The sequence below is a fragment of the Homarus americanus genome, unplaced genomic scaffold, assembly GCF_018991925.1.
Source record: "Homarus americanus isolate GMGI-L3 unplaced genomic scaffold, GMGI_Hamer_2.0 scaffold39675, whole genome shotgun sequence".
Classification (NCBI taxonomy): domain Eukaryota; kingdom Metazoa; phylum Arthropoda; class Malacostraca; order Decapoda; family Nephropidae; genus Homarus; species Homarus americanus.
In genome coordinates, this window is record NW_024736071.1 from 1432551 (window position 1) to 1453537 (window position 20987).

Sequence of the window (20987 nt, forward strand, 5' to 3'; positions counted from 1 at the left end):
CCCGTGGATTACACCCTGCATAAAAAAGATTTATTGAGCAGCGCAACAAGGCATATACTAATACCCTAAACAACCTGACTGTGGCCAAAAGTCTACGTAACCAGGTCATCAGGAAACCAGCTCAAGCAAGAAGTCTTATTATCCCACGAAAGTGCACGCCTCAAGGAAGTCGGTGACGGTCAGTGGTAATTTCACATAAAAGATCTCAGGTCTCAACCTTCAGTCTCCCACACTTCCTTTCATCTCACATTTACCTAGTGAGGAGGCAGCTGAGATAATTAATAGCCACTTTGCTAGCATTTGTCATACCTTACCCAGTCTTGACTTCACTCTCCTCCCGGCTTACTTACCTTCCCCCTCCTCCCCTCCCAGTGTTCAATCATTTGAAATCGCCAACAAACTCCTGTAATTTAAATCCAAAAGCTCCACGACCCCAATTGACCACCCAATCAAAATATACAAGGAGTTTGTAGTCGAACTTGCCACCCCCCTCTTTTCTATTATTAATGCATCCCTCAGACAAAGCAAATGCCCAAATGAATGGAAAACCTCATTTGTCACCCCTATCCTCCAGGTCACCACCCCACAGTCCCCTAATGACCTCAGGCCAGTTGCCATTATCCCCATACCCAGTCTACTCTGTGAAGACTTTGTTTTTGAGCGGGCATTTGCTAGAATTTATCAGTCAATTGATCCACAGCAATTTGACAATATGAGGACCTCCTCCACATCACACTGCTGAGTGAGTTTTCTGGATTTTTTGCACAAAAACCTGCAGAAACGGAACACATCACTGGCCGTTACCCTTGTTGACTTCAGGAAGGCATTTGACCTTGTTGATCACTGCACTGTTATCAACAAGGCCATTGCACTAGGGCTGCCCACCAACCTGGTCTCATGGCTCACTGATTTCTTGAGTGGACGTCGTCAGGCAGTGAGGTATCAGGGCTCGGTCTCCACATTCCAACACCTCACCTGCGTTGTTCCCCAGGGGACTGTGCTTCCTGATCAACGACGCTCTATCGGACACTCCTCACAGGTGGAAGTACATTGATGACTGCACTGTGGGTTTACAGAGGATAACACCGCACCAGACTACTCATCGCTACAAGGCACCCTGGACAGGCTAAAGGCATGGACAACGGAGAACAAGGTCACCATCAACCACACCAAAACCGTAGTCATACACATCAATACCGCCACCACTCCAGTGCAAGATCCAGCAGTCACAGTGGGTGCCCATCCTCTCCAGTTAGTGTAGTCTGCCAAACTCCTGGGTGTTACCATAGACCACAAACTGGACTGGAAAGCCCATGTAAATAACACAATCAAGGCAGCCTTGTACCGACTCTACATGTACATGCTACGACAACTTAGGTCACTTGGAACACCCACGCCAGAGCTGAGGACTATCTACAATGCCTTTCTTCTCCCCAAACTAACGTATGCATCACCAGCCTGGTCGTCTTCTCTCAACTCCACCCAACAACGTCGGCTAAAGAATGTACAGAAAAGGGCCTGCAGAATCATGCTCGGCACAGAATACTCCGACTACATCAACGCTCTCTCCGCCCTGGAAATGCCATCCCTCAGTGATCTCCATCACCAATCACTGGCAAGGTTTGGCAGTGAACTATTGCACCACCCTCGTCATCGCCACCTTCTGCCACCGGCAGCCCCCCACCCACCTCGCGCATTCTGCCACTACAACAAAATTCAGCACATAAGAGCCCGCACCGATAGATATAAGAATAGCACCATCCCATCTATTGTTAAAATAATAAACAACTCCTGATTTATGTACTGTACAGCCCTGTAAATGTATTTAACGCATATTATATTATAATGTCTAAATCAAATGTAAGTCTGTATATTTTCAGCCACTGGCAGCAACTCTATTCATAAACCATTTATTATTATTATTATTATTATTATTATTATTATTATTATTGTTATTACACGGGTAAATGTTCATCCACTCTCTGTCGTCATTGGCATTCTCATATCACATTATCCTAATATACCAAAAAATATATGAAATCACATAAATTAGACCAAGGAAACTTAACTCAATTCAAATGAGCCAACTCTGAACAAGTTATCATAAAGCATTAATTATTAACAATTATTACAAGTGTATAATGTGGCCTATACAATGTTTCCACCCCAAGAGACCTCGTTATCGTGTGTACACCCAATAAAAAATTATTCGGCACCCTTACGGTGTGATACAATATGACACGGGTGCCGAATAATTTTTTAGTGGGTGTACGTCGGGTAATTGGGGCATTTGCAGAATCATCGTTTACCTCGTCAATAAGATGTATGGTGTTTTGTCGTTTGTGTATATTTTTTGTGTTGTTATTATTAATATTATTATTATTAATATTATTATTATTATTATGATTATTATTATGATTATTATTATTATTATTATTATTATTATTATTATTATTATTATTATTATTATTATTATTAGTAGTAGTAGTAGTAGTAGTAGTAGGACGCGGGGACAGCATGTCACCGTAACCTAGCTCTCGAGGCTGCACATAGGAGGAACGAGAACGACAAGAGAAGGGCATATGGGGAGAGAATTCAAAACGTTGATCAAGGCAGCTTCACTCCTCTAGTGTTCACAACCTCTGGTGGGATGTGACCAAGTGCAAGATGTTTCTACGCCAGACTCGCGGAGGTGATCTCTGAACAGAAGCAGCAGCCCAGAAGTTATGCTACAGCCTGGATGAGATGTCGACTGTCTTTCTCTCTCCTTCGGTCGGCTTTGCTCTGCCTCAGGGGAACGAGGGCTTCTGCCCCAACTCCGACAACTGCTGCAGATATTGACTGTGAGGCTACTGTCACTGAATGCCACATAGATTTGCGGCTCAACTAATTTAGCACAGATAGGATAGCTACTTATGCATTAGGATATTTAATATTAAGGTAATTAAATGGTGGCGAAGGTGTGGCTATTGGGGGAGGCTGGAGGCCACTATTAAAAAAAAAAAGTAGTAGTAGTAGCAGTAGTAGTAGTAGAGCAGTCACTGAATGCCGCATAGACCTGCGATTCAACTTACTCAACACAGCTAGGATAGCTACTTATGTATTAGGATACTTAATATTAAGGTAATAAAATGGCGGCGAAGGTGTGGCTATTGGGGGAGGCTGGAGGCTACGTTTAAAAAAAAAATTATAATTAGTAGTAGTAGTAGCAGTGCCGCATTTAGACCTGTGGAGGCCCATGGGCAGCCTCTTTGTGGAGGCCCCCTCATTATAAATACCGAAGAGGGTGGGTTGGAGAGTGAAGCGAACCTAAACATTTGGGAGTTCCGGGGGATGCTGTAAGCCCCCCGGGAAAATTTTGAAATTTGAACACTTCTTTGGAGAATTTTGAAGCCATATGCAGTTATATTGAGGAAATTAAATCATTGAGAAATTTTTAATTAACTGTGCATTTATTGATAGTGTGCAAATTCCCAACACACACACACACACACACACACACACACACACACAAAAGTGAGACATGACTGGAGTCATTCATGTAGTTTCAAGTAGACCAGCCCTGATATAGCTACTGCCGCACATGTGGAGGCCCCCAGATTGTGGAGGCCACTGGGCAGCTGCCCACTTTGCCCACTCCTGAATCCGGCCCTGAGTAGTATTAGTAGTAAACAACAAGGCTCTAAGATGTGATACCATCATACAGTCAACCGAGGGAACAATTAAGGGGGACCCTGTTGCAAAGGCAATGTACGCAATAGGCCTATCCGTGTTCCAACATACAATAAAATTTAAAACAACTGAGGTCAAGGAAGTGGCGTACGCTGATGACCTTACAGGAGCAGGAAAAGTGGAGGACATCAAAAAGTGGTGGGACCTGGTAACATCACGAGACCCACAAATAGGGTACCACCCAAACGCCAGCAAGTCCTTCCTAATTGTGAAGCCAGATTATTATGAACTGGCAATGGAGGTTTTCGGTGGAAGTGAGGTCAAACAAAGGATGGCCAAAGACACCTTGGCGCAGTAATCGGCACGACGGACTTCAAGACCGAGTACGTAACGGGAAAGGTGAATGAGTGGGTTAGGGAAATCCAAGCTCTGTTTGAGATTGCTAACACAGAGTCACATGCGGCTTTTGCGGCATTCACCCATGGAGTCAAGCATTGCTGGAACTACCTGTAGTGATTGTTTGTCAGACCAAAGCTTACAGCCCAGAATTATGTCACATGTAACAGCAAGCACTACAGACCTCGTGGCACCACCACATCCCGGGTTGACACACCTCAGGTCGACCCTAGGGACTTGACCTCGTCCGCTAATGACTTGAGTTAGCAGGGTGACCTACTACCGCACCTGACCAAGACACCTGGGCAGGACGACACCTGCACACAACCGTCCAGACCTGACACTAGGGAACCAGAATTCTCACCACCACTCGATCAGCTCTACCCGGCGTCATGACCTTAGTAATTCAAGGACCCGCTAATTAGCCAGCACTCCTGTTGACCCAACAACCCGGTCAAGACACACCCAGTTCAGTAGGAGAGGTCACCCCCCGGCTCGACCAATATATAGGGGCTGGAGCTCCTCTCACGAGAGAGAGTGTCTGTAACCAGGAAGGGCCAGCTACCAGGTCCCCGAGTCCCGCTCGAGAGAAGACCGCCATTAAGTGTGACGAAGTCTCAGCCCGGGTCCATCGACAAAGTGCTGTCAACTCCACGTGTAACAGTAAGTGCTGGCTGTGTAGACTGTAGAAGTGCAGTGATCCCGAACCTCCCCAACGATCGACTTAGTGAAGTGCCCATTCTAATTGTGAGGTTAGGTTATACGAGAATACCATAGTCTATCATAAATTGTGTACGAACCCCCCCTATTAATCCCCCCTATTGAACTAGTAAAATAAAGCTGTAACACGCATTGGTGTTTTATATACTACACTTGTACTGTGCCTGTGTTAATATACAGTGTTGACATCACACCCTCGAGACACGCTACCATTTCCTCTCGCTATAATACTCTACTACTATAAACTCCTAACTTACCTCTTCATGTGAGATTTTGTCTCATTACATACCTGATGCGCACTATCCCTGATATCGGACCCCTCCCCCACCCTCTGGAAGAAGCTATCAGTGTCAATTTCATTCCCAAATTAGTGAAGCAACCTCACTTAACCCCAGCAGAAGGATCACTCCTTGCACTACCACCGAGACTAGGAGGAATGGGATTGACCAATCCAGAGAAGATTGCTGCCACCGAACATCAAAACTCAGTTAAGCTCACGGCAGCTCTCATGGACCACATAATAGCTCAGAACGCAACAGAGGAGGTGGATACCAGTGAAGTAAACAAGATTCGAAGGTCCAGTACGACAGAACGACAGCACGGCCAAAGTGATAAGTTGCAGCAACTGTTGCTGAAAGTACCAGAGAATTTGAAAAAAAAGAAGTAGCTTTAGAGCAGGAGGTGGGAGCCTCGAACTGGTTAACTACGTTACCAATAAGGGCAAATGGTTTCACTCTCAAAAAAAAAGAATTTACAGATGCTAATGTTCTAAGGTATGGTAGGCCAGTAGAAGGTTTGCCCTCCCAATGCTTGTGTGGCACTTCCTATGACGTCGATCACGCCATGGTGTGCAAGAAAGGGGGCTTCATATGCATGAGGCATGACGAAGTAAGGATCTCACAGGAAATATGTTGAAGGAAATCTACCGTGATGTCAGGGATAGAAACGACCCTCCTTCCATTGGACGGTGAGAATTTCCTACATAGGACTTCAAACACATCCACCGAAGCCCGTCTTGACGTCAGTCCTCGACGATTGTGGACTCGGGGACAGCGAGCCTTCTTCGACATCAGGATTTTTTATCCCATGGCCGCATGTCACCGTAACCTAGCTCTCGATGCTGCACACAGGAGGAACGAGAACGACAAGATAAGGGCATACAGGGAGAGAATTCAGAACATTGATTAAGTGCAAGATGCTTCTACTCCAGACTCGCGGAGGTGCTATCCGAACAGAAGCATCAGCCCAGAAGTCATGTTACAGCCTTGATGAGATGTCGACTGTCCTTCTCTCTCCTTAGGTCGCCTCAAAGAGAGCTCAGGTTCTCAACTGGCTCAGCCATGTTAATATTGTTATTATTATCCACTTTGTATCTGTATTTTTCTGGCTAAATAAACTGTTACAATTCAATTCAATTGCTTTGCCTCAGGGAAACGAGAGCATCCGCCCCAAAGCCGGCAACAGTTGCAGATATTGACTATGAGGCAACACTCACTGATTGCCGCATAGATCTGCGACTCAACTAATTCAACACAGCTAGGATAGCTACTTTTGTATTAGGATATTTAATTTTAAGGTAATAAAATAGTGGCAAAGGTATGGCTATAGGGGAGGTTGGAGGCCAGTAGTAGCAGTTGTAGAAGTAAGATCTCTCACAGAGGAATTTTCCAGTGGTGTTCTGCCAATAAACAGAAAGACATTACAACAACTGAAGGAAAAACATCCCCCTGCAAGTGAAGAGGAAGGCATCAGGTTCAGGGGAGCCTATATCCCTCCTAATGCTATCATGTTCGAAAAAATAACAGGAGGGATGGTGTGGAAAAAAGCACTGAAAACTCAGGGAGGGGCTGGCCCTTTAGGCCTGGATGCAAACGGTTGGAGAGTTATCTTCAGCACTAGCAAGTTTGGTGCCGTAGCAAGTGATCTCTGCAATGCCATCGCCGCCCTTGCAAGAAAGCTAGCAAAAACGTGCTGCCACCACCTCCATACTCTGACGACCTGCTACCTCATTCACCTGGATAAGAATCCAGGAGGTAGGCCTATAGGAGTGGGGGAAGTGCTGAGGAGGATCATTGGAAAATGCGCAATGGAGGTGGTAAGTGATGATGTCAGGGCAGCTGCAGGGAACCTGCAAGTATGTGCTGGCTACCAGGCTGGAGGGGAAGCTGCCATTCACGCCATGAGAAAGATATTTGAGCAGCGTGATTGTGAGGCAATACGTCTGATCGACGCTTCCAACGCATTCAACATACTCAACCGCAAGGCTACACAACACAACATCAAGATCAAGTGACCAAGCTTTGCAATGTATGTTGAAAACACCTTTAGGAACGCATCAGACCTCTTTATAACAAGCTTCAAGGCCCTAAGAGGAGATACCATCATACAGTCAACTGAAGGAACAATGCAGGGGGACCCTGTCGCCATGGCACTGTACGCACTAGGCCTGTCTATGCTCCAATAAACAATAAAATATGAAACAACCGAGGTCAAGCAAGTGGCATACACTGATGACCTAACAGGAGCAGGAAAAGTGGAGGACATCAAAAAGTGGTGGGACCTGGTAACATCACGAGGTCCACAAATCGGGTACCATCCAAACGCCAGCAAGTCCTTCCTCATTGTGAAGCCAGAACACTATGAATGGGCAATGGAGGTGTTCCGGTGGAAGTGAGGTCAAAATAACAAAGGATGGCCAAAGACATCTAGGTGCGGCAATTGGCACGAAGGACTTCAAGATCGAGTACGTAACGGGAAAGGTGAATGAGTGGGTTCAGGAAATCCAAGCTCTGTCTGATATTGCTAAAACAGAGCCACATGCGGCTTTTGCGGCATTCACCCATGGAGTCAAGCAGTGCTGGAATTACTTGATGCGCTCTATCACTGACGATGGACCCCTCCTCCGCCCTCTGGAAGAAGCCACCAATGTCGCTTTTATCCCAACACTAGTGAAAAACCCTTACTTAACCCCAGCACAAAGGTCACTACTTGCACTACCACCGAGACTGGGAGGAATGGGATTAACTAATCCAATGGAGCTTGCCCATACAGAACATCAGAACACTGTCAAGCTCACGGCCGCTCTCACTGAGCACATAATAGATCAGAATGCAGCAAGTCAGGTAGATACCAACGAATTAAACAATATTCGACGGTCCATTACGACAAAGCGGCAGCACACCCAAAGTGATAAACTGCAACAACTGTTGCAACAAGTGTCAGAGAACGTGAAAAGAAAAGTAACTATAGCGCAGGAGGTGGGCGCCTCAAACTGGTTAACAACGTTACAAATAAGGGCAAAAGGCTTCATCCTTAATAAACAAGAATTCACAGATACCATTGCTCTAAGGTTTGCCCTCCCAATGCGTGTGCAGCTCATCTTATGACATCGACCACGCCATGGTGTGCAAGAAGGAGGGCTTCGTATGCATGAGGCATGACGAAGTAAGGGATCTAACAGCAAATCTACTTAGGGAAATCTGCACGACGTCATGGTGGAACCTCCACTCCTTCCATTGGACGGTGAGAACCTCCGTCACATCCAACGAAGCCCGTGTGGACGTCAGTGGTCGAGGTTTCGGGACGCGAACAGTGAACCTTTTTAGACATAAGGATTTCTTATCCCATGGCCGCATGTCACCGCAACCTAGTTCTCGATGCTGCACAGAGGAGGAACGAGAACGACAAGATTAGGGCATACGGGGAGAGAATTCAAAACGTTGATCAAGGCAGCTTCACTCCTCTGTTGTTCACAACCTCTTGCGGGATGGGACCAAGTACAAGATGCTTCTACGCCTTCTCTCTGCTTAGGTCTGCATTGCTTTGCCTCAGGGGAACGACAGCATGGGCCCCAAAGCCGACAACAGTCGCAGATATCGACTTTGAGGCAACACTCACTGAATGCCGCATAGATCTGCGGCTCAACTAACTGAACACAGCCAGGGTAGCTACTTATGTATTAGGATGGTTAATTTTAAGGTAATAAAATTGCGGCGAAGGTGTGGCTATTGGGGGAGGCTGGAAGCCACATAGTGGTAGTTGTAGTAGTAGTAGTGAATATATATAACTGATATTACACCAGTGAGACCATATAAATAGTGGTTATTTGTGCCAAGGATATATAAACAAGTGTTTGGTGTGATAAATTCTTGTCCCTAGTGTATCATTCTGATGTGTGGATTGTCCCCCTTAGGGGGGTAGCCTACGCACCCACGCGCGCACGTATGCCCCTGAGGGACACAGCAGTCCCTCATAAGAACCAGTATAATCTTGTGCCTGGGACCAAAGCAGATGTTCGGAGGCGGACGTAACTGTCGCCCAAGGTGCAGAACATTATGCCGGGTAACAGACAATGTTGTGTCTGTGCTAGCCAGTACCAAAATTGCACTAGCTGTGTTTGTGCGAGAAACAACCAACCATGTATGGCTTGCAGAAAGGGAAACAACTGCAGCAACCCTTATAACCCTCATGGCAGGGAACCGACACAGGAGGCCACAGTGGATATCGCCGGGACCCAGCCTCCCGATGATATCCTAAATGATAGCAGTGAGTCTACTCAAGCTGAAATTGTAGTACGAATTAACGCTGAGCCAATAGCAGCAGATGTCCACGAGGTGAATGAGAGACAGCCACCACAGTGGAATGGCATGTCGGTGGAAAATGCGGACATATGGGTTAAAAAAAAATTACTCAGAAATTGTCAGCTGGTCGCCAGCAAACCTGTTCGAACCCCCCAAGGGTGCGACCACCAAAGAAATGATTCGGGAGATGATTAATCTCATAACTGAGTACACTCAAGACCGCTTCCTTGTCCCGTTAGCTCTTCATATACTGGCAACAATACCACATCCATTCTGTCAGAGGACACACACAAAGACTAAGCACAAAGAAAATGCGGCCGCAATGAAGAGAAGATTGACACTGTGGCAGAAGGGGGCCCTTGATGATCTCCTATGTGAAGCAAGAACACTGCAGGAGAGACTAAAATCTGCAGGAGACGGAAAGCAAAACACCGATGATGCTGCAAGAAAGTTTGGAAACAAAATGCGTGTGGGAAAAGTGTCTTTGGCGGTAAGATCTCTCACAGAGGAATCCGCCGGTGGGGTCCTGACAATAAACAGAGACATTAAAACAACTGAAAGAAAAACATCCCTCTGCAAGTGATGATGAAGGCATCAGGTTTCAGGGTGCCTATATCCCACCAAATGCTGTCCTGTTCGAGAAAATTACAGGAGGGATGGTGTGGAATAAGCACTGAAGACTCAGGGAGGTGCCGGCCCTTCAGGTCTGGATGCAAACTGTTGGAGAGTCATCCTCAGCCCCGTAGCAAGAGATCTCTGCACGGCCATTGCCGTCCTTGCAAGAAAGCTGGCATCCTCATGCTGCCATCACCTTCATGCTCTGACGGCCTGCCGCCTCATTCCCCTGGATATGAATCCAGGATGTAGACCAATAGGGGTGGGGGAAGTTCTGAGGCGGATCATCGGAAAATGCACAGTGGAGATGGTAAAGGATGATGTCAGGGCAGCAGCAGGGACCCTTCAAGTTTGTGCTGGCCACCAGGCTGGAGGGAAAGCTGCCATTCACGCCATGAGAAGGACATTTGAGCAGCGTCATTGTGAGACCGTTCTCCTGGTGGACGCTTCAAACGCATTCAACATACTTAATCACAAGGCTGCACTGCACAACATCAAGATCAAGTGCCTAAGCTTTGCAACTTATGTTGAAAACATCTATTGGAATTCATCAGACCTCTATATAGTAAACAACAAGGCTCTAAGAGTTGATACTATCATATAGTCAATGCAGGGGGACCCTGTTGCAATTGCAATGTACGGAATAGGACTTTCCATGCTCCAACACACAATACAATTTGAAACAACCGAGGTCAAGCAAGTGGCGTACGCTGACGACCTTACAGGAGCAGGAAAGGTGAGGTCCAAATAACAAAGGATGGCCAAAGACACCTAGGCGCAGTAATCAGCACGACGGATTTCAAGACCGAGTACGAAACGGGAAAGGTAAATGAGTGGGATAGGGAAATCCAAGGTCTGTCTGATATTGGTAAAAAAATGCCACATGCAGCTTTTGCAGCATTCACCCATGGAGTCAAACAACGCTGGAACTACCTGATGCACACTATCCCTGATACCGGACCCCTCCTCCACCCACTGAAAGAAGCTATCAGCGTCAATTTCATTCCCAAATTAGTGAAACACCTTCTCTTAGCCCCTGCAGAAAGATCACTCCTTGCACTACCACCGAGACTGGGAGGAATGGGATTGACCAATCCAGAGGAGATTGCTGCCACCGAACATCAAAACTCAGTTAAGTTCACGGCAGCCCTCACGGACCACATAAAGGCTCAGAACGCAACAGGGGAGATGGATACTAGTGAAGTAAACAAGATTCAAAGGTCCAGTACGACAGAACGACAGCACAGCCAATGTGATAAGTTGCTGCAACTGTTACTGCAAGTACCAGAGAATTTGAAAAACACAAAGTAGCTAGAGAGCAGGATGTGGGCGCCTCGAACTGGTTAACTACGTTACCGATAAGGGCAAATGGATTCAGTCTCAATAAACAAGAATTCACTGATGCCATTGTTCTACAGTAAGGTAAGGTAGGCCAGTAGAAGGTTTACCCTACCAATGCGTGTGTGGCTCTTCCTATGACGTCGATCATGCCATGGTGTGTAAGAAAGGGGGCTTCATATGCATGAGGCATAACAAAGTAAGGGATCTCACAGCAAATATGTTGTAGGAAATCTGTCGTGATGTAAGGGTAAAACCGACCCTCCTTCCATTGGACGGTGAGAATTTCCAACAAAGGACATCAAACACACCCAACGAAGCCCGTGTTGACGTCAGTGCTCACGGATTCTGGATGCGGGGACAGCGAGCCTTCTTCGACAACAGGAATTTTGATCCCATAACCGCATGTCACCATAACTTAGCTCTCGATGCTGCACAGAGGAGGAACGAGAACGACAAGATAAGGGACATGGGGAGAGAATTCAAAATGTTGATCAAGGCAGCTTCACTCCTCTGGTGTTCACAACCTCTGGTGGGATGGGATCAAGTGCAATATGCTTCTACGCCTGACTCGCGGAGGTGCTATCTGGATAGAAGCAGCAGCCCAGAAGTATTTTACAGCCTGGATGAGATGTCGACTGTTCTTCTCTCTCCTTAGGTCTACTTTGCTCTGCCTCAGGGAAACGAGAGCATCCGCCCCAAAGCCGACAGCAGTTGCAGATATTGACTATGAGGCAACAGTCACTGATTGCCGCATAGATCTGCGGCTCAACTAACTCAACACAGCTAGGATCGCTACTTATGTATTAGGATATTCCTTTTATTATTATCAACGATAATAAATGTAGCCGTAGTAGTAGTAGTCGTAGTACATCAAACATGCCATGGTGTGAAAGAAGGGCGTTTTCGTGTCCATGAGGCATGATGAAGTAAGGGACATCGCAGCAGTTGTGCTGAATGAAATATACTGTAGAGTTACTGTGGACAGCAAGCTCTTCCTCCACTGGACTGCCAATACAACCAATGAACCCCATGTGGACATCAGTGTTCGAGGATTCTGGACGAGGTGACAGTGGACTTTCGATCTCCTGGCTGCATGTCACTGTGATCTGTCTCTCAATACTGCACACAAGAGGATTGAAAAAGACAAGAACACATTGTATCAGAGATAATCCGGGTGGAATGGAACCTAGTGCAAGGTTCTTCTATTGGCTATGGTGTTATCAGAACAGAAGCAGCAATCCAGAAGGTACATTGTAACCTAGTTGAGGTGTTGCATATCCTTCTCTTTGCTCAGGTCTGCTCTGCTATGCCTTAGGGGAGCAATATCTTCCGCTCCAGAATCAACAATAGTCGCAGACATGGACTATGAGGCAAGTCACAGAATGCTGTTCAGCTCTGTTGCTTAACCAACTCAGCTATGATAGATACTTTTATAAAAGAATAGTTAGGTAACAAAAAGGTGGAGAGGTTGGACTATGTGGAGAGGTTGGAGACCATTAAAAATATAGTATTGATATTAATAGTAGTATAATTAGTATTATTAGTAGGAATAGTAGAAGTAGTAAGTAGTAAGAAAGTCGTAGTATTTATTGTTGTTGTTGCTGTTATAATTTCAATTTCAAGAGACACTCAAATAATACATATTTTATGTATAGTCTCACCCAAAAGTTTGTTAACTCTCCCAGCCAGCTATTGCTGCACTGCCTGCTTCAGATGTATGAACTTGAGTCTGTTACTTCGAACCTTTAGATTCATTCGTATCGGTTTCACGTTCTTGTTGGTACTGAGACAGTTCCAAACATCTCATGCAGGCAGCGCAGCAATAGCTGGCTGGGAGAGTTAACGAGCTTTTGGGTGAGACTGTACCTATCTGATGCTTCTTTTTTTAGCTTTTATTCGTTTTTATTCGTTGTATCTTCATCCGTGAGTGTGTGTATACTTGCCTTTTCTGATTTTATTTATTTTTTCATTCATTCTAAATATTCATGAATGATAACTGAGTGCCGCTTGTTTTACTTTACAGACGATAAAATCTGGTGTACAGTCGCAGTCAAAAGTAATCATCCACGCTTACTACTGACATACCACCGAGCTCAAGGCCTTTCTTCACGACTGGTCGCAAGAGGGTGAGGGAGGTATTGATGAGAGGGAGAGCTAAGGGTGGCGGACCCGGGTGAGGTAGGAGAGCGCAAGTCAAGGGCCACATAAGTGGTGAGAGTGTGCGCGGTCTTAGAATTAGCCTTTACACCTGAAGAAGGTGTTAAGGTTGGTGGTTGTAGCTTGACGTTGACAGCCTTAATGACCCTGGCTGTTTATAGGTCTAAAGCCCAACCAACCAATCAACCAACCAACCAGGAGGACAGGTGTCCGGGGAGGTGTCATATGGACTTAACTTGCCCTTGAGATTCTGGGGAGGAATGCGAGCGAGCTTTTGGTAGGTAATGTATCATTAGGGTTGATAATGAGTCTGGCTTCCGTGGGGGAAAGCCCCTAATATGACAACATAAGAGAGGAGGGGGCGTGGCTTGCTCACCACTAATAACACCAAACGAGGCTGTTATCTCTCGCCACTACCGTTCTTGAAAAATGGTCAATATTAATTGAAGAAAACAATAAAGAATGAATTGTTACTTGTTTCCATCTACCTTTTACCATCACCGTTCTTGAAAAAAACATCATAATTAATTGATATGAAAATGCGAATGAACTGTTGGATAGAATGTGACTTGTCCACCCTGTAATAATTGTATTAGAGCTGTGAAAATCAATGAGAGGTGATGAGGTGTTAGTAGCAATAATGTTTGGCCACTGTTCCTCACTCAGCCCATGATGGACACTAAAGGACGTCGATTCATGAGTCGCTGGCAAATTATCGGCTGGCTACAACAACGTGTCAGAAATTGCAAGGGAGGATGGAGTCAGTGTGGAGACGTTGGTTAACCCGCTGGGAACTTGGGAACCGGTTGCCATGAGTATTTTTGATGGTTTGTTGACATTTGAAATATTTAAATCACTACTTTCAGATTAGTAATATAAACCAAACTTATTTGAACTCTTAATTCATATAAATAATATAATTTTAGGCCGGGAGACCACGATTGACAGGCGAGGAGGACATTGGATGGGCTTTTAAGATTCTGTATGAACTGTGTTGGTAAATATTCGGGTGAGTTTGCCATTGGTTATTTCATGATCAATGAGTACAATACTTGTAGACCAACTCATGACGGTCCACTGGTGGGTCGTGCATAACGCCTGCACCTGTCACCCACTCGCTTGCTTAGCGTAATGAATGACGGTTTAATACTGTATATTTCGGTCACTCTAGAACATGACATGACCTACATCTTTATCCTTCTTACACATGTGACAGTCCAATCATATTGTATTCATCTTTGTTTAAAGAATCTCTCTCTCTCTCTCTCTCTCTCTCTCTCTCTCTCTCTCTCTCTCTCTTCATTTTTGATAAATCCTTTTTATATGATCTTTCTTTCGTTTTCTTCTTTCTTTTTCTTTCTTTCCTTTCCTTTCCTTTCCTCATTTCCAGATTTATATTTTCGAATTGAGATAGTTAAACATCACGCCACCGGTGGAGAAACGTTTATCATTTACGAACTAATATATGGAAACGACTCACGAAAATCTTATGGTTGTCGGAGAATAAGATAGGCGACTAAATGGCTGTGTTTAGATTCATTTAATGAGTCAGTGAGTCGTTCTGAATTGTAATGAGGTGAAACATCTGTGTTAATATTGTACCAGAATGCAGATCCAGACCGTTTTTTAATAAGCAACATGTCTCGGTCACACACTTCAGATATGTCAGGCACTGACCCACCTTCATTACCAGACAATGTACGTAGTTCTTGATGCTCCTCCCATCATTCGCCAACAAGAAGCCTTGTGATGTTTGATTAATTGTGCAACATTATATTCTAGTAATAATTTGTAGTGTTTACCTACCATATACAAATAATAGTGAGTAGTGTTTTAATTACCATGGACTTCACACGTAAAAATTCGCACTTATTTACCTATCTTGTAAAGCTATATTACATAATGGTTCACCTACCATTTAGAGTACACATCTAACTCAGTTATTAACACCCCGATTAATTACTTTAATATTCAGTAACTTTCATTTCCAAAAGAAAATACAAATAGTGTTCGCGAAAGGAGATCATAAAATTCGGATAATTGTAGCTTTTGATACTGATATAACTTGCTTGTATAGTAGAAATAATCATCAGTAAAAGTAAAATTAGTTAATAGTTACCTAGTTTGTGCGGTGAAATTAATTAGTAGCATGAACTTTACTGAAATGCAATTAAATACTATAATAATATAACCTATTGTGCAGTGAAATTAAATCGCATAAAAAACAAGTGAACTCGTTTAGCTTCAACTGACAACAAGACAGCTAAAAGAAATACTGGCTAAGTAAAGAGTGGACGCAGGGGGAAAGAGGAGGGCAAGAAGCGGGGAAAACGCTTACCTAGAAGACAAAAGAGAGATAAAGTGGAAAATACTCATTAAAAATACAAATAGTTCAAGACATAGATAATAATCAGATAAAACATAGGAGATACAGAACAGGAAAAAATAGAAAGAAACAAATATAGTTAAATAAGAAGATAATCGGAGGAAACAAAGAGGGATAAGGGCGGAAAAGAATCAGAAGAAACGATGGGTGGATAATGAGAGAGAGAGAGAGAGAGAGAGAGAGAGAGAGAGAGAGAGAGAGAATTAGGAGGAAACAAAGAAGGGGGGATAAAGACTTAACGAACTATAAATTACGATGCGAGATAAAGTAGAGGTAGAGGAGATGAGAACCAGAGAAAGAAAAAAAAGAAAGAGATACAAAGAGAAAAGAACCGTAAGGAGAACTCGACGCGACTAATATTCATACATAACACACTAGCTTACTCTTCATCATTCGTTAAGAACTATACACAACAAATCACATTATGGCAAAATAGAGGTTGAACTAAACAAAGCAATGTGGACACTCTATGTTAAAACCTTTTCCCCGCTCCACCCGTCACCACACACCACTGAACACTCACTCTCTCCCTCTCCCCATTCTCATCAACACGCCCTCACTCTGTCCTTCAATCTAGTTCTTCCTCTCCCTTCTCTCCCATTTCATCCACATCTCTTATATATTATATGTTATTTTAAATTTTATTTCTGCACATTTTTATTCATTATGCATTTTTTGTTACTTTTATAGTAATTTATTCATTTTTCATTAATTCTTCAACCAGATATATTCTTAATTATCAATATTTCTCTTCAATCCTCTTTCATCCACATATTCTTCTTCTTCTTCTTCTTCTGATGATGATGATGATGATGATGAGCATGAAGGTATGACGTGAGTGATTCAGTGGGACTCGGAGCGTCATGGGGCGCTCATTGATCCCAACAGGCATTTCAGTTAGCCTTTGTAGGATGGATTGGCAAATGGCAAAGCCAACTCTGTAAATGCAGTTTCTCTCCTCAGCAGGCTTACCCTTCCAGTAGAAGGTATAGCCGGACCCCTCGTCTGAGAGCAAGAACTCACTAATGGCTGACATTCCATTCAGCGACCATAAGATGTTGTTTAGTTTGTTTTTGCCTTGATCTGTGATTGTGATTACATTTTCGACCTCATAAGGATGACCTTATTGGGTGTGGTTGTCCAGTCAGGTTGGTTCTTTAGGCAGGCTATGCTTAGGGAACGTTCTAGCCCCCTCCCCATGTGTGGTGAGCAGAGAAGCTCCTGATAAGGGCTGCTCATTTGCACTGCTGCCAAGATGCCAGTGCATAAACGATCATCTTATCTGTGCCGCCCATGTGCAGAGTTGTGACTAGAGACTCCCTGCAGTCATCTCTGCCTTTCCCCGTCGCCACTCATCTGTCGCCAGAGGACTTTGGTAGGGATTTGATAATGATGAGAAATGTGATGAGCTGGATGATGACTGCACGTGAAATGATTTATGTAGTGAAGCAGGAGACGCAGGCTGCAGATACTCATCTTAGCTCTCCCTTTTCCTGATCCAGTGGGGCAAGTAGTTGCAACAACTGGCGAGAGAGAGAGAGAGTTCCAATGGACTGCAGATAGCCCAGATTGTTGGTTTTCGCCTTAGTAGCCTGTCCATTATGCATTGCCTTCATCCGCCAAGTTTGGTCGTTGGGTTTCCATGAGGGTTACCTCTTCCACTTATACTGCAGTTGGGGTCTTATTGGCGCTCTGTATGTATGTCTGCCTGATGCGGGGCTCCACCATATATTTTTCGTTTTGGGGTTTACTCCCGTAGCCTTATACCTTCAAAGGTTGATCCGAAAAGCAGTGGAGCAGTGGTTGGTAGGTGCCAGGACGTATCCACATACCAGTGGGCTTATGTGCCGTCCCTCTGGGGCCCACTGCTGCTTCGTGATCCCCTACTGGTCTAGCCTGGGCCCATGAGGCACCCAGCTACGGTGTGTTGCCATGAGGAGGCACAGCAGAAGTCTTGGTGGTGAAGAGGCAGTTTACTGCTTCCCTGTTCACCACCCCCCCAACACACATTCACACACACACACACACACACACACACACACACACACACACACACACACACACACCACGAATCCGGGCTCAGGAAACGTCAACGTCAACATGTCACGCATGTCATTTTCTTCACACATATGGAGTATGCCTATGGATCACTGTTTGTTTTGATAGGTGCTTTAGGAAAATTTAGAATATCCTTCAAGAGCTATGAACATCCATTAGGTAGGTCGGAAAGAGAAGAACACCGGACTGGCAAAATGTGCAGTTGCCTCCACATGAAGTATCACAGCCTGGGAGTGTGTTAGGGCTCGGGTACTAGATGTGGCAACGCAGCGCCGTAGTTATGGTTGAGTGATTGGGCGTGAAACAGTGAAATTTCCCTGTTTGCGTGGCCACACGTCAATGCTGAAGAATACATATCTCACGGATGCTTTATTTGTTTATGTTATGCAGCATTGTTGTGTAGCCATGACCGAGTGACTATGACTGAACCACACGTCAATGCTGAAGAATACATATCTCACGGATGCTTTATTTGTTTATGTTATGCAGCATTGTTGTGTAGCCATGACCGAGTGACTATGACTGAACTATGGGGAACCGACCATGACTACAGTGCTGGGGTGCCACATTTCGTACATGTGCCCTTACACATTCCCAGACGGTAGTAGAAACAACTATACCTGAGAGAGTATTCCTTTTTTTATATTTATCACTAAGATTTGTTTAGCTATGTGCCTCATCCTCCTAACTTTGATCAGTGAACGAATTAAAAAAAAGTCCTTCTAACTCAGCCTGTTTCTTAAATGGTTAACTCGGATAATACACGTCCAATCAAAGGACGGGTTACATGTTCAATTAGCTTAATCTGCTCAGGAAGAGGATAGCCCCCTCGAGCGGAAACCAATCAAGTCATAGGATACACGCCGGACCAAAAGGTAACCACTCCGATCCCCAGACATATATATCGAGAAGACAACCAACTAGACAGAGGAGGTAAGATTGCAGTCCCGAAGTTCACGTAACATTCTTCATTACTTGCCTCCTAAGTAAGCTTCTTTCATTCCGTTCAGAAAAAAAAATTTCTGTAAAAATTAATCAGCTTACAAACTTTTACCCCTTAAGATTTTAATCAACATGTAGTTTGAGTCTTGTTCATGGATAACTTCAAGGTAAATTTTTAATTTATATATTTTTTTCACAAAGAGTAATGAAGTGGAATAATTATATTGCCCCTTTTCTTCCGTTTATTGAATATGATTTTAAAGAGAATCAAGGATGAAGATTATGTATAATTTTCTATCTTACGTGATATATATTACATTATTATTATTATTATTATTATTTATTTTGTATTTACTTTTTTTCATGACAGGAATTTAATTATCATAAAAAGGTATTGTTATCAGTACCAGCATTGTGAAAACGGGCTTCTGACAACCCATTAGAGATAATACGGATACAACAAGCTAAGTACTGGGTCTTAGGAGCTTACAGTGGCACTGTGACTGGCACGGTACTCGACCACCTTCATTTCCCCTAAGTGTCATTTCTATCTTTATCATCATTTGTATAAAGACTGTCAATATTATTTATCATTGATATCGTAATTTAGCTAACACTTTTTTACACTTCTGTTCTCTGTGTGCACTATGAACTATGTTGATGTTGGCCTCCGTACACTGCCCTGCTGAACGCAATTAATCAGGAGTGGCAGCACACCGCGAGTAATCATTCGTCAACGTGGCCCACGAAAAACAGTCTACCCGAATAGTTCCCTGCAGACAGAGAGAGAATGAGAGACAGATAATACGCTTGAAAAACAGACAGATTGACGTGCCGACTGAATGACAGAGGTAGACAGAGAATGAGAGAGACGGATATACAGAGAGAACAAGAGACGGAGATAAAGACAAATGACACACCAAAGCAGAACGAATGATATGTAAACAAAACAGCAAGTAGATGTGACTGTCAGACTGATAGACAGACGGTGGTGCTGAAGACAATATATAGACTATATTTCTATATCCACAATACACTAAAGTACTGTAGCAACTGAGGTTCATCCCATTGTTGTAAGTTACAGGTATCTTAATTTACGTTGTGTCTGTATGTGCTTATCTCTCTCTTTGTTCCTTTTTTTTCTATGTCTATCTATCTATCTATCTATCTATCTATCTATCTATCTATCTATCTATCTATCTGTCTGTATGTTTGTCTGTCTGTCTGTCTCTCCGTCCGTCCGTCTGTCTGTCCGTCTATCTATCTATCTATCTCTTTGTATTTTTTGTAAGTACCGATTCATTAGTTTATTATAAATATACGAACACAGAACAAACTGGGAACAGACACACACACAAAAACCCCCTTTAACCCTTGCAGCGATATGTAAAACCTCTAATTTCCGTTGAGAATTATCATAAAATATTTCTGGTATGGCATGAAGATTAATTAATTAAGGACTGTATGTATGTCTTGTGGCCAGAGGTTATCAATGCGTAGAGCCAATTAGCAGGATGAGTATTGAATTGGGGAAGAGGAGAATAAGGTAAATTCTTTCTTTCTCTCTCTCTCTCTCTCTCCCTTCAAGCCGTCCATACTTATATAATTTTATTTCTTTCCTGCCAAAATTCTCTCTCTCTCTCTCTCTCTCTCTCTCTCTCTGCCACACTAGTAAATTGCTTTTTATATAAGGACTAAGATGAGTGACAAGCAAATAAAGCTGTAGGGAGGCATGTAGTGTCTTTACACGCCCACACAAAGCAACTCACTTTACGCCCATTCATCGTTACTCACACCCACACAACGCTATTTACACCCATTTAATGTTACCCACACCCATACAAAACGCTACTCACCCTCACACAACGCTGCCTAAGTCCACAAAATGATTTACATGCCTATTCAGCGTTACTCACACTAGCACAACGCTACTGACACTCACACAACGCTACTCACACTCGCCTAACGATATTCACACTCACATAACGCTATTCATACTCACACAGCGCTACTCACACTCGCACAACGCTACTCATACTCACACAATGCTACTCATGCACACACAACGCTACTCACACTCGCCTAACGATATTCACACTCACATAACGCTATTCATACTC